Below are 12,990 nucleotides of genomic sequence, written 5' to 3' on the forward strand. Positions count from 1 at the left end.
GCTTTACAAAAGATTGTTTTATCTTTGCTTCCCTGTTAAAGGGCTCACGAACCTGCTCTATTCTAGTTCCTGTTATTACAAACATAAACAGAAAACTGTTTCTGGACACACACACGCACACGCACACAGCTTCTGCTTTCGTTTTTGTTGTTAAAGGGGTTTTTACCTACAAACTGTTGCTAAGACAAGTGCTTGCTCAAAGGAAAATTGTCAGTGTTCTTGCTGTAACAGTGTAAAGTCTTAATCTGGCTACAGCTGTAAGCGTACACGACAAACAATGTCAGAAGTTGTCTTCTCCCACATGTAGCACACAACAGGAAATTCTCTGTGTCAGAGGCGTTTCTCCCTGCTGACAGCCAAGAGCAAAAACTCCTTTATACTTGAATATATTTAGTTTTGGGACTCTGTTACATGACATTCCATTAAAGAAACTGGAATTTAAAGTTACTAGGAAGTAAAAGCTGATCTTTACTTTAGGGGATTTCTAAATTCTTTTTTTTTTTTCATTTCTCAGCACAGTGTGTTGAGCTGAGGTTAAAGTGAGAAACAGCTTCTAGCTTTTTACATGCATCAGCTTGAAAATACAACGCTGTGAGCAAATTTAAAAAAAAAAAAAGAAATCAGCAAGTTAGTGTTTAACTGTGAAAGCCCATCTGCCAGTTCCTGATATCTGCCCTAACAGCTAATCTGTCTGCAGCTGTTAGCACAGGTAGTGTACACAGAGTCCATCGCTGCAATGCTACACATTAGTCCGAGAAACCTTAGACAGTAGCAACAGTAAAGTTGTGGCTTTTAAAAAAGAACAGCTCAGTTGGTGCCAGCTCTCTGTGGATTTGTCATTATGAGAGACTTGCTTGTGATTTTGGGATACAAGATCCCAGGGGACAGATGAGTGAGTAAGCATATCATTGAGAGGTCAAAGATACAGAGTAGGGCACTTTCTTTTTCAGCTTTTTTGAAATGACATCTCAGTTTTCACAACATGTGATTGACCAACTCACATTCTGCTAACACAGCTTCATGAGCAGTTCCTGCTTTTTCTTGCTCTCTGTGTAGTAGGGAGGGAATTCTACCAGTAGCCATATCTGGACCATAGAGAGGTTACACAGGTAGTCCAACTCCTCCAGGATGGCACATCATTACGTGCCATTGGCAGAAGGTTTGCTGTGTCTCAGCACAGGCTTAGAGCATGGAGGAGATTCCAGGAGACAGGCAGTTACTCTAGGAGAGCTGGACAGGGCCGTAGGAGTTCCTCAACAGGACTGGTATCTGTTCCTTTGTGCAAGGAGGAACAGGGTAAGCACTGCAGAGCTACAAAATGACCTCCAGCAGCCACTGGTATGACTGGCTCTGACCAAACAATCAGAAATAGACTTCATGAGGGTGGCCTGAGGGCCCAGCCTTCTCTAGTGGGTCCTGTGCTCACTGCCTGGCATCATGGAACCTGACTGGTATTTGACACTGAATACCAAAATTGGCAGCTCCATCAATGGTGCCCTGTGCTTTTCACAGATGAGAGCAGGTTCACCCTGAGCACATGTGACAGACATGAAAGGGTCTGGAGAAGCCGTGGAGAATGTTATGCTGCCTGTAACTTCGTTCGGGATGATCGGTTTGGTGGTGGGTCAGTGATGGTCTGGGAAGGCATATCAATGGAGGGACACACAGACCTCTACAGGCTAGGCAACGGCACCCTGACTGCCATCAGCTATCAGGATGAAATCCTTGGACCCACTGTCACTATGCAGTGAATCCTGGGTTCCTCCTGGTGTATGACAATGCCCAGCTTTGTGTGGTGAGAGTATGCAGGCAGTTCCTGGAGGATGAAGGAACTGATACCACTGACTGGCCCCCATGCTTCCCTGACCTAAATCCAAAGAACACCTCTGGGACATTATGCGTTGGTCTTTCCAACACCACCAGGTTGCACCTCAGACAGTCCAGGAGCTCAGTGATGCCCCGGTCCAGATCTGGGCGAATATCCCCCAGGACCCCCCATCCATCCGTCTCATTAGGAGCCTCGATGTTGTCAGGCATGCATACAAGTACGTGGCAGCTATACAAACTACTGAGTACCATTTTGAGTTGCTACAATGAAATTTTATCAAAATGAACAAGCCTCTCACATAGTTTTGTTTACTTTTCATTTCCATCAAACAATGTGAAATCCTTCCATTCCTAACACCCAGTCCACATCAGTGTAGATAGCCAGAAGGATTTTTCCTCCCATTGAGACGGGAGAGAGAGAGAGAGAGAGAGGGAGAGAGACAGAGAAAGAGAGAGGGGGAGAGAGAGAGAGAGAGAGAGAGGGGGGGAGAGAGAGAGAGAGAGAGAGAGAGAGAGAATCCTATTAAAATTAACTGTAAAAACTTGCCCTCAAATGCACTCTTAAATTAAAAAAATCTTTTAAAAACAGCTCCTGAACTGTATAAGTTGAGGATGGATGGATGGATGGATGGATGGATGGATGGATGGATGGATGGATTTAAAAAGGCTAATTTGTAATATGTTTCTCATTGTTGCTTTCACTTGAAATAAGGTAAGATTCATCTCCCATTAAATCCTGATTATAATTATTATTTTGCTAATTAACATCACAGGGAAGGAGATGAGTAAAGTGCTTACCTGATTCGAACCAATTTTTTTTTTACAGCTTTCTTGCCCACTCAGATGATCAGCTCTGTGGGTCTTCTACCTAGCTGAAGAAAATGAAACAGGTTACAAGATTTTTCTATTAATCCAACTTTCTCAATGACATGATATATGATCTTACATCATCGCAACCTTGCAAAAAACAGTTCCCCAGCAATTTGCATTCTTGCATTTCCAAAAGAATAACTTTTCAACTAAAGTAGCAGGTTAGCATTGCCCAGGTCACTTTTTGACACATTGTATTATATACCATTCATGTATTCTATCCCAAAAGCCAACTGTGACTATGAAATGTATACGGGCTTTAGACAGTGTTCAGTCGGTCTTTGTATACGAGTGTGTTCCTTTTTAAAATCACATCCAATCACGTCCACTTTCAATCCAGTCAGGTTTGAGAGTCAAAGCAAAAACTGCTGCCCTACTGAAAGAATCACAGCAGAGAGCTTGATACTGTTGTATAGATTGATTTCTTAATTTTCACTTTTTTGTTGATGAAATGGCAGACGTTTTCATTTTTATCAAATAAAAACTTAGCCTAATCCATTTTAGCTAAATCTTTGTCACAATTAAGTGTATAAGTGGTGAGAGAGTCCAATTAACTGGTGAGTTTTGGGGTTAGGGGTTAGCCCCAAAAACCCCCAAAAAGTGCAGGCTTGTGAGATAAGAGAAGATAAATGAGATTTACCCTAGAGGTGGGACATCCTTTGTTACATCAGTTAAAAATTAAGTTCAACACAACAAACATGACAAATACGTTAAAGTAGAATGGTATGTAGCATAATAAAATTGAATACAGTATGACCAAAAATATCCTTATGAAGTAAAAAAAAAAAAAATCTGAATTCAAAATAAATACAGTAAAACAAATATAAATAAAAAAAAAACAAAAAAACAAGTAATAATAAAAATGCAACAAAGCAAAAGCAGAATTTAAATAAATGTAATTAGCAGCAGTAAATGCACTGAAACTGAAAGCAAATATAAAGTGTAGCGGACAGAGCAATAAAGTGTATTGATGTGTGAGTGCATGCATAAGGGAACAGATGTGTTGCATTGTAGAGTATGAGTATATGAGGTATGAAAGATTTCCTCTATTCTGTGATGCAGAGGGTGGTCAGGATTACCCATGATGCACAACAATTTCTTCCATCCTGTAAATAGCTATTTTAGTTTTGTGTGTGTGTGTGTGTGTGTGTGTGTGTGTGTGTGTGTGTGTTGGGGGGGGGGGGGGGGGGGGGGGGTCTTCTAGGATCTTCCTCTGCTGTGGAATGACAGCATTCTTCTAAGTTCCTAATCAGTTGTCTACATGTCATTTCCTGTTTCTAAAAGACATTCAATGCCATATAAGGGCATCTCAGACATACACACACTCCCAGCTATGATTTAGCTGGGAGCACTGAATCCTGTCTGCAGTGAGTGTAGGGGCAGTTTGTTGACTAATCTAAAGCTCATCCGAGTCCTTAGGTGCTTCAAAGTTTCCTTCTTCAAAACGTTCATGTAAAATTAGTTCTTGTATTAACAAATCTAGAAACAAGAGACCAGCAAAAGCTACTTCAATATCCAACTCTTCCTGTTTATTTAGTACCAAGTTGAAATCGGACAGATAATCTTGTTTCAAAACACTGAAATTCAACAGACTTTAGAAATTGTACTGTAAATGCTTCCACCACACCCTGACTTAAAAAGGAAGTACAAGGTCACAACAGTAATTACTGCAGTTACTAAAAATGAGGAATAGTGCACTAAAGAGCTTACTGTACTCTGAAACACTGTAAAGCAGTATCAGCAATTTAAAAAAACATTTATTTTAGTCAAATAAATATAAATAATGTACAGCTGGATTACCAGTTTGGAATTTTAAAGGATCAAATCAGTTGTGCCTTTTAGTGCTTAACAAAATACCCTGGGAAATACTCTGAATTAACATATATTTCCAGAAAATATGACTTGGTTATTCATAAAATAAAATAAAAAAATCCACAAACCTTGTTGTCAGCACTTAAGTAAGTATTTTAGGCCAGAGAAAAAAAAAAATGTGGCCGACTTGACTTCCAGTTAGTCAAACCAGACTTCCTCTACAAAGTGACAGCAACCAGCTGGCATCTTACACCCAAATGTCCAGTCTATCAATGGAATTCAGATACTGTACATGACAACCTTTATCTAGTGTCCTACAGGCCTTACCAGACTTTACTGTGCTGGAGAAACTGTCCACTAACAACCAGAGGAACACTGCAAAAACTTATCTTTTTAGGCCAGAATAACACATTTCACTCACAACTGCTCTCCAGGGCCAACAAGCACACTGTGTGTGTCTTCACTATAGTTCTGCCTACAGTAACTGCTGCAAACATCAGCCAATACCCAAAACATGTAGCTCACTGTGTTTTTTAAGCCTGTTTTGTATGCAAGTGTTAAAAGCTGAAATGTTATATATATATATATATATATATATATTTTGCTTAAAGTCTCCATATGTCTCATGCCAAAAGATTATTCTTTCTGAGAACAAGTGCAGGCTTTTTTTGCTTATCTCTTACTACATAATACATTTGCACGATGCACCAACTTTTTATCTTCCTTTGCCCATGCACTACCTTGCATTCAAGTTCCATGAATTTTAGCTGGGTATATAGTTTTTGTCAACCTTTCCATTAAAAATCATTGCAAAACAACTTAAGGGAACTGAAGGCCATCCCAAATGAGGTTGAGTGAAAGGCAGGAATAAAAATCTGGGAGGAAACCGAAGCACCCGGAGAAAGCCCACACAGGTGCACAGAGAACAGAAAGCTTAAGTCCATCAGGAGGTTTCACTGGAAGAAGAGGAGGAGCAAAAGAAGCAGAAGCATCAAAAAGCAGTAAAAGAGGAAGCAGACATGATATTTCTGGAACATTATTAATTACACCAAAATAAATACAACTGACTGCCACTTTATTAGGTACATATGTTCAACTCCTTAACACAACTGTCTATTCAGTCAATCACATGGCAGCAACTCAGTGCACTTAGGTCAAGACAACCTGCTTAAGTTCAAACTGAGCATTAGTGTTGACGCCTGATGAGCTAGTCTGAGTATTCCAGAAACTGCTGATCTAATCGAACCTTCCCCACACAAACCAGGTTTACAGAGAATGACCCAAAGGAGAAATTCATTGCAACCCAGGTATACAGAAGAACAACTCTGAATGCACAACACGTCTAACCGTGAAGCTAATGGGGTACAACAGCAGAAGACCACTCCTGTCAGCTGAGAACAGGAAACTAAGGATACAGTTCACACGGACTCGGCAAAGGTGGACAACAGAAGACTGGAAAAACACTGTCTGGTCTGAAGTCTGATTTCTGCTGAGACATTCACGTCTGTTAAAGTTAACACAATATACTGTTTATACAAATTCAAAATTTCAATTTCAAATTAAAAGCCCTGTAGATAAAGCTTCTTAAAGCTTTTATTGTAAAACATTTGCAGGAACTTTTGTGGTTTAAGTCCAAATTATTTATAGAATAATATCATCTGTGGCTGCGACTTTCACCCTCTGACAGCTGTTTACTAATTTACATGATTTATCTCTGCTCACACTGTAGTACTACAGAAAGGTCAAGGCACTACAACACAGTAGAAACCAGAGTTCAGTAAAGAAGGATTTGGTGTTTAAGTAGGAGTAGTTTCCCAGAGATCTCATTTGTTCTAATTATTAATTCTATAATAGAATAATCATGGGAAAAAAATCTTTCAATATTTCTGTCTTCCTTCATAAGAGGAAAAAAGAAATTATGTCTGAGAGCAGAAATTACAGATGTCAGTTGGTACATTTCTTTTGGTCGTGTAACTTTAGGAGATCTGTGGGCAATGGGGAAAAAGCTAAAACATCTATGTCTGCCTTTATCTAAAAATATATATGTGTGGAGACTGAAAGTAAATCCAGTTGTGGTGAAGAATAGTTCACTATGAGTTCACAGAGCTGCAGAGTGTAACTCATTGCACTCACTGAGTGTGGCTTGGAATATAGATGTAAAACTTCCTGTGATCATGTCTGTGCTGCAGTGCTGCACAATGGAGGCAACCCATTTAAAGTCACCGCACAACCTTTATCATGATCAACACAAATAAATCAACCTGTTTTAGTTCTCTGCCCTTTCAGGAATCTCAAATTTAATAACTTAAAACTTACAGTGGCCCTTAGTAGGGCTAAGCTAACTGGTGCACTTGTATCAAACTGTAGTGCGATTTGTTGAACTTGCATTTGGTAGCTGAACTCTCCGTCTGCTGATTTGCATTCGATTCACAGTAGTATTATAAACTGGAGCAGTGTTTACCCTGATGTGATACTGTCAGAATAACTCAGTGGCATTGTCACAGTCTCTACAACAAGAGCAATGTAACCACAGCAACCCCACTTGAACTTTTGCATCTTGCATTTCCGGTCTACCCTCCAGCGTAGATCAAAGTACTAATGACAACTAGAAAATCTCTAAGTCTCTTGGGTCTGTTTTTTAGTATTTCTTGGATTTTTTTTCTTTTCATGTGAACATTCAGCACACTGAAAGAATATCCTGGAGTAAACAGGAAACCTATAATGGAATTTGTAAAAAGGAAAAAAAGGGGGAAAAAGGAAATGAGGCTAATTATTTCTGTTTTGAACTGTACAGATCAGATTTCACTCGTCTGAGGGAAAATGGCACTGGTGTAGGAAAGCTAAACGAGCAAGTTCAAGGCTGCACAATTACAAAATTATGAGTGACTTGAAAAATAATTAAATTATTGTCTGCTTTGACCCTAACTGTGGTCCATGTTTCAGGGAGAGTCACACTCTCACTATGAGTGTGCTCTGTTGAGAACAAAAGAGAAGATGAACAGCAAAAATACCACAACTACTATCTAAGTGCCCATGCGTATGCTTATCAGTTTGTTTCCAAATAAAAATATATTTAAAAGAAGAAGCACTCAGACAGCACAAACTTCCGCTGAGGCAGCTCCCTCTCTGGGCAGTATTTAAGGGAATCATGTGGATTCTGTCATGATCCTGGGTCCTTTGACCCAGCATTTTAAGTTACATTTAGTTTTCGCCTGTGTCTCCTTGTGCTGTTCATCTGTGTTTCCCTGATGTGTCTTGTTCCCTCATCAGCCCTCCTGTATTTAAGTCCTGTGTTTTCCCCTGCTTAGTGTTGCGTCCTCGTCATAGTCGTTCACCGTGGGTTTTCCTTGTGGTTTCCAGCAATAAAGTTGAGTTTTTTTGAGTTACTCCAGGAGTCAAGTGTCCTGCACACACCCCCGTTACATGACAGATTCATTCTCCTTCTCGTAACAATACTTTCTCTAAATATATAAAGTATTCTGGGGTCAACTTGAAAGAACGGCAGATGTGAAATATAAAAGTGAGGTCAGAGGTCAAATGTGACATAATATTTGGATGCAAACTTAAATGTGATATTTAGAATCCCTTTATCCCAGCATCATTTCCAATGTTGCCAACACAAACAAAGGCAGCAGAATTTTAAGCATAGTTGTATGAAGTACAGTAGAAAAACACTATATAAGACCCAGTCTATTTGTTAATTTTCAAACAATAAATAGTGAAACTGACCATGGCGACCTTGGTGGAGCTAAGGCAAATTTTAATGGATTGTTAACATGACAAAGTTTTATCATTCAGAACTTTAAGAGCTATCCACACTCACAAACGCTGCCAAAAACATAACCTCCTTGGCAGAGTTCAAATCTGAAGTTGAGTCTAAGTTTCCAACTTGCAGTGGGTAGCTGCTCACTACAACGTTCAATATGAGATCCAACATGAAGAAGCCAACCAGTAGGCTGAAAAACAAAATTAATCAGGTAATCAGAGAGACAGCAAAAGCATTAAGAGTAGTCAAATATTTTGGTACAGACTTAAAAACAAGCGATGTAATGGCCAGCTCAGCAACACCACAAAGGCATGAAAGACCACAGAAAGTGGATGATGAGTGAGAAAAACCTCCTTCACAACATCTAACCAAGTCAAGAACACTCTTGAAGAGGTAAATGTATGATTTCCAGAGTCTGAAATCAAGAAATGCCTTCATGAATGTAAATACAGAGGCACAGGGCACAAAACACTGTCTGCACTCAGAAACAGGAAGGCCAGATCAGACTTTCAAAGGAAGTATCTACAAGAGCCTACCCAGTTCTGAAGAAAAAGGTGATATATATATATACATATATATATATATATAGAAGAACACTACATCAGCTGTCGGTGGAAGCAGGTACTGTTCAGTTTTTGAAATTTGAAGCTGAAATCTCACAGCAATCATTATATAAATCCAAAGTTTGGACCATAATGTGGTTAGGCAAATCTGAGAGGGCCAAGCAGAAAGCACACCATGATTTCAGTTGAAATGGCCCAAAAACTGAATGCAGAAAGACCAACAAACAAACAGCAACTGCAGTAAAGGCCTGGCAGAGCATCTCAAGGGAGGAAAGGGATGAAGGACCAGTTGGGTTGCTCCGCTGGTAAATCAGCATCCTCTCAAACAGAGATCGTGAATTAAAAAGGACTACTCGAAATTTTCTGCAGAAGCAGCAAAAAAAGCAAAAGAAGACAAAAACAGAAATGGAAAAAAAAAAGCAGAAGTAGCAGCAAAAGCAGAAGAAGAAGAAGAAAACGCTTAAGCAAAGAAGACCCAATCCCATTGTAAGGTTCGACAGACATGATTTATTTCTGGGGATTTATTTTAAAAATAGCAGCCACATGAAAGCAGTGAAAAGGTGCAGGAGAAGATCAAATCCCGAGATTTTTTTTTATTTTTATGGGCCCATTCCAGAACCTATTGATAAAATCTTGACTGTTCAACTCCCTGTACAATATGAGATCCATACTGTACAAGGATACAATGTGGTGACTCATTCCAGCCCTCACGTGGAATTTTCATCCATCTCTGATCTGGGAAAAGTTTCTGCAGCATCAGTTACAGGACTGTAAGAAATCTCTTCCCCCAGCAGCCTGGCTTTGGAATACCACGTTGTCCCCACTCTCCACAGAGTCTCTTCTACAAACCTGGATGACTAAGCTTGGACTATGACTTGATGTTTTTGACTCTCTTCACTGCACCCTGTTCCTATTAATATAGGACTGTTTAGCACATTTCATTTACCATACACAACATTTTATGGACACCATTCTTAGCGCTATAGTTTTCCTTACTGCTGCAACACTATAGTATTATTGCATAAGACACTTATGGAACACTTATGGAATATTATGGAAAAAACTAATCAGATATTTATGATGAATTATGAAACAAATTGCAGCTAAATTTAAAGTTTGAATCAGGTTATGATTTCATGTCTGATTTCTGTGTATATACTATCGTGTTATTTTATTGCCCTGCATAAATAATATTTTTTTTGTAAGTTTGTTGCAGTTTTCTAAACTGTACCTAAAGAATTTATCCACAGCAAGGACAGAGGCTTCACTCAGCCTTATGTCACTGGCAGCCAGCTAAAGAACTAAAAGCAGACGATCCCTGCAGAGCAGAGGAATGTAAAAACTGAGATATTCTGTGGTAAAGAAAAGATACAATCTCATCAAAAATCTTGGACAACCTTAGTGAACAAAATCCAGCTGCAACTATATAGTTCAAATGAGTTGTGTGCTTTAAAACATCCAGTTTGAAATTACGTAAAATCTAAACTTTGACCTGAATAGTCGAATGAAGTCACTTTCATTTATACTGCAAAAGCACCAGAAGCTGATCCAGGTGTTGACCTCGTTAAAGATGCACTTCATGACCGCTGACAGGTGTACGCAGTGCGTATCTTAGCCTAGCCTAATGTTACTGTTAGCAATTTTAAACAAATAAAAACAGCTCAGAAAACTATGAAGAACTTAGAAATGAAATAAAGAATAAAACAAATATTAGAAATTAATACAATTTCACTTATGAAAACTAATTGTAGATTACTTGTGTTTGTGTTTTGTTATATTTCTTTGTATGTATAATCCTTTTGGACAGATCTAGGGACTTTGTTTATGGCATTTCTTCCTTATCAAGTGTTCAGGTTAATTGATTTTCTGTTTTATGTTTAAATCTTAGACTGCTTACACAGTCTTATTCCTGTCTTCCTGTCTTAGTTTTCCATCCCTGATAACTGTATTTCTTATCCTGATTGATCTCACCCATGGTACATTTAGTCACTTCCTGTTTTATTTTGAAATTTCTGTTTGTCTTATACTTCCAGCCTTTGTTCTCTTTCGCCACCCTTTTTGTGGCACACCTGTTTCCAATTAGTCACTGGTCTTACTACATACACTTTGCACTCCCCAGCTGTCATCTTTGCTTAGTTAAGCTTCCCAGCATTCCTCATGTTTTTGTTATTTTCCCTGTGATCCTTATGTGTCCTTTAGGAATTAGACTGCCTTTTGCATGCACCCTCCCAGATTGTTTGCCCCACTGTTTGCCTTTACATGTATGACCACAGCCTGTTTCTGATTATTGATTTGGATTTTACTCTGCCCATGTGTGTCCTGCGTTTGGTCCTCTTCCCTGAGTTTTACAGTACAATCTGGCCAGTATGAGACCAGGATGTACTTTTTTTGTTGAGGAGTTTTATGATTTTTCATAAACCCTAATCTGTCTTCATGGTGAATGTGAGAGGGCTCTTAGTTGGAAGCTTAGAAAGACTGCACTGACAGTAGCTCACCAAGGTGTCTTTTTACCAGGCTGGTTTTTCTTAATAACTCACGTCCAGCCTCCACCTGTCTCCCAGCCTAAGGTCTACCTTCCTTCTGCCCGATCCAGCCAGCCACCAACCAAAACCCCAGTTGCTTAGCCAGCCTCCCCTTTAGCAAATCTCTAGCCTGCTAGCATCTGGTCAGCAGCAACTTTTAAGTCAGCTAGTTACTGGCCTGCTAGACTCCTGCCTGCCTTCAATCAAGACCTAAAAACAATGAAAAACAATCCCTTCCTAATATGCAAAAATTACTGTACAACCTTTTCACTGCCCAACCCAATAATACAACCCACATCTTCCTGGCATTCAAGTAAACCTCTTAACTAACAACCTGTTGTTCCACCTTAATTCTTTTCTCCTGGATGATTGGATTTTTCCATCATCACCAGCTCAACTACCATCTGGTTTCAGGTGATATTTTCCTCAATTGTTGCACACAAATTCCTCTATTATTGTTTTTTTTAATCCATGACTTAGTGCACACATATGTCCATGTCATAGCTAATAGTTATATTGTATCTTTAAGATTCAGATAAGATATATTTTATCTCTCCAAGAAATTCCTGTTACAGTGGCAAAGATATTATTCAAAGGCAATAGCAAAATAGCTATAGCTAGGTTACATGCTACACACAAACTACAAACAAACAGATCAACAACCGCACTGACCAAGAAACACCTGGTAGAAGAACAGAAAAAATACCCGACAACAACAATGACAGAGACATTCCCTGAGCTGAGGATAAAGATTATGGTCAGACTCAAAACAGCCACACAACCAAGAAGGTGACTCTCCCAGCTCACTGACAAAGTCCCCTCAGAAAAGATGCTTGCAGACATTAACACAGCTCCTCTCAGTATCCCCACTACAAACATTGTACAAACCACTGAGATTGTGTATGCCACTACAACAATAATTCTGGAGACATGTGGGTGGATTAAACATGCAGGTAGAGAAGCAACCTGCAAAACGAGCAGTCTGATTGAGTGAACAGAGTGAAGCATAATTTATGGTCCCACAAACAGGTTTCCGTTCAGTGTGCGGAGAGGGGTTCTCCAAAATCCAGTTTGTGCTGCATCCAAGTTTTTGACACTGCCTCCATCTGCTAACACTCTGCAGGTAGAACACCCCCACACCCCCCCACACACATACACACACCCACACACACACACACACACACGCACACACACACACTCTAGGATAAAACAAGCATGACCTGGGATTGAATTAAATTCCCAGCATATGCTGATACCTAATTTTTAATTGTTAACTTCCCCCCTTAACTTACTGCCATTAGTATACAAATATATAGACCTGTAATAGAAATATATTTAGGAGCACCCATGTGAATCAAAAGTACGACAACGTTAACACAACAGCCGCAGTGACGATGGCGTTATAGTTTAACGTGGAGTCTGTCCACACAAACGGAGAAGAGCAAAGAGACAGAGCTGTTGCTGATACGGCGAGCTCAGGCGGAGCGTCCAAAACAGCAGCGCTTGTTCCTGAATAGCCAGAAAACCCTTTACTGGAAAAAAAGCTGGCGGGAGTCCTTCATCAAACCACCTGATCAACAAGCCCCAACATGAAGAAAAGCAAACTCTGTACCTGCCCCCATACACCGCC

At 39.6% G+C, this 12,990-nt stretch overlaps 1 protein-coding gene across 2 annotated transcripts in view; it reads right to left on the bottom strand.

The window, feature by feature from the left end:
* Nucleotides 1-12,990, bottom strand: part of tln1 (talin 1) — a 66,003-nt gene that overhangs the window by 48,260 nt on the left and 4,753 nt on the right. The window contains exon 2 of one of the 2 annotated variants that reach the window (XM_030723943.1): nt 2,626-2,695. The gene's annotated coding sequence lies outside the window, so the exon portion shown is untranslated. Of the gene's footprint in view, nt 1-2,625; nt 2,700-12,990 lie in introns of both variants that reach the window. The other variant, XM_030723944.1, reaches the window with a different exon arrangement.

This window comes from Archocentrus centrarchus, unplaced genomic scaffold (assembly GCF_007364275.1).
Source record: "Archocentrus centrarchus isolate MPI-CPG fArcCen1 unplaced genomic scaffold, fArcCen1 scaffold_30_ctg1, whole genome shotgun sequence".
Taxonomy (NCBI): Eukaryota; Metazoa; Chordata; class Actinopteri; order Cichliformes; family Cichlidae; genus Archocentrus; species Archocentrus centrarchus.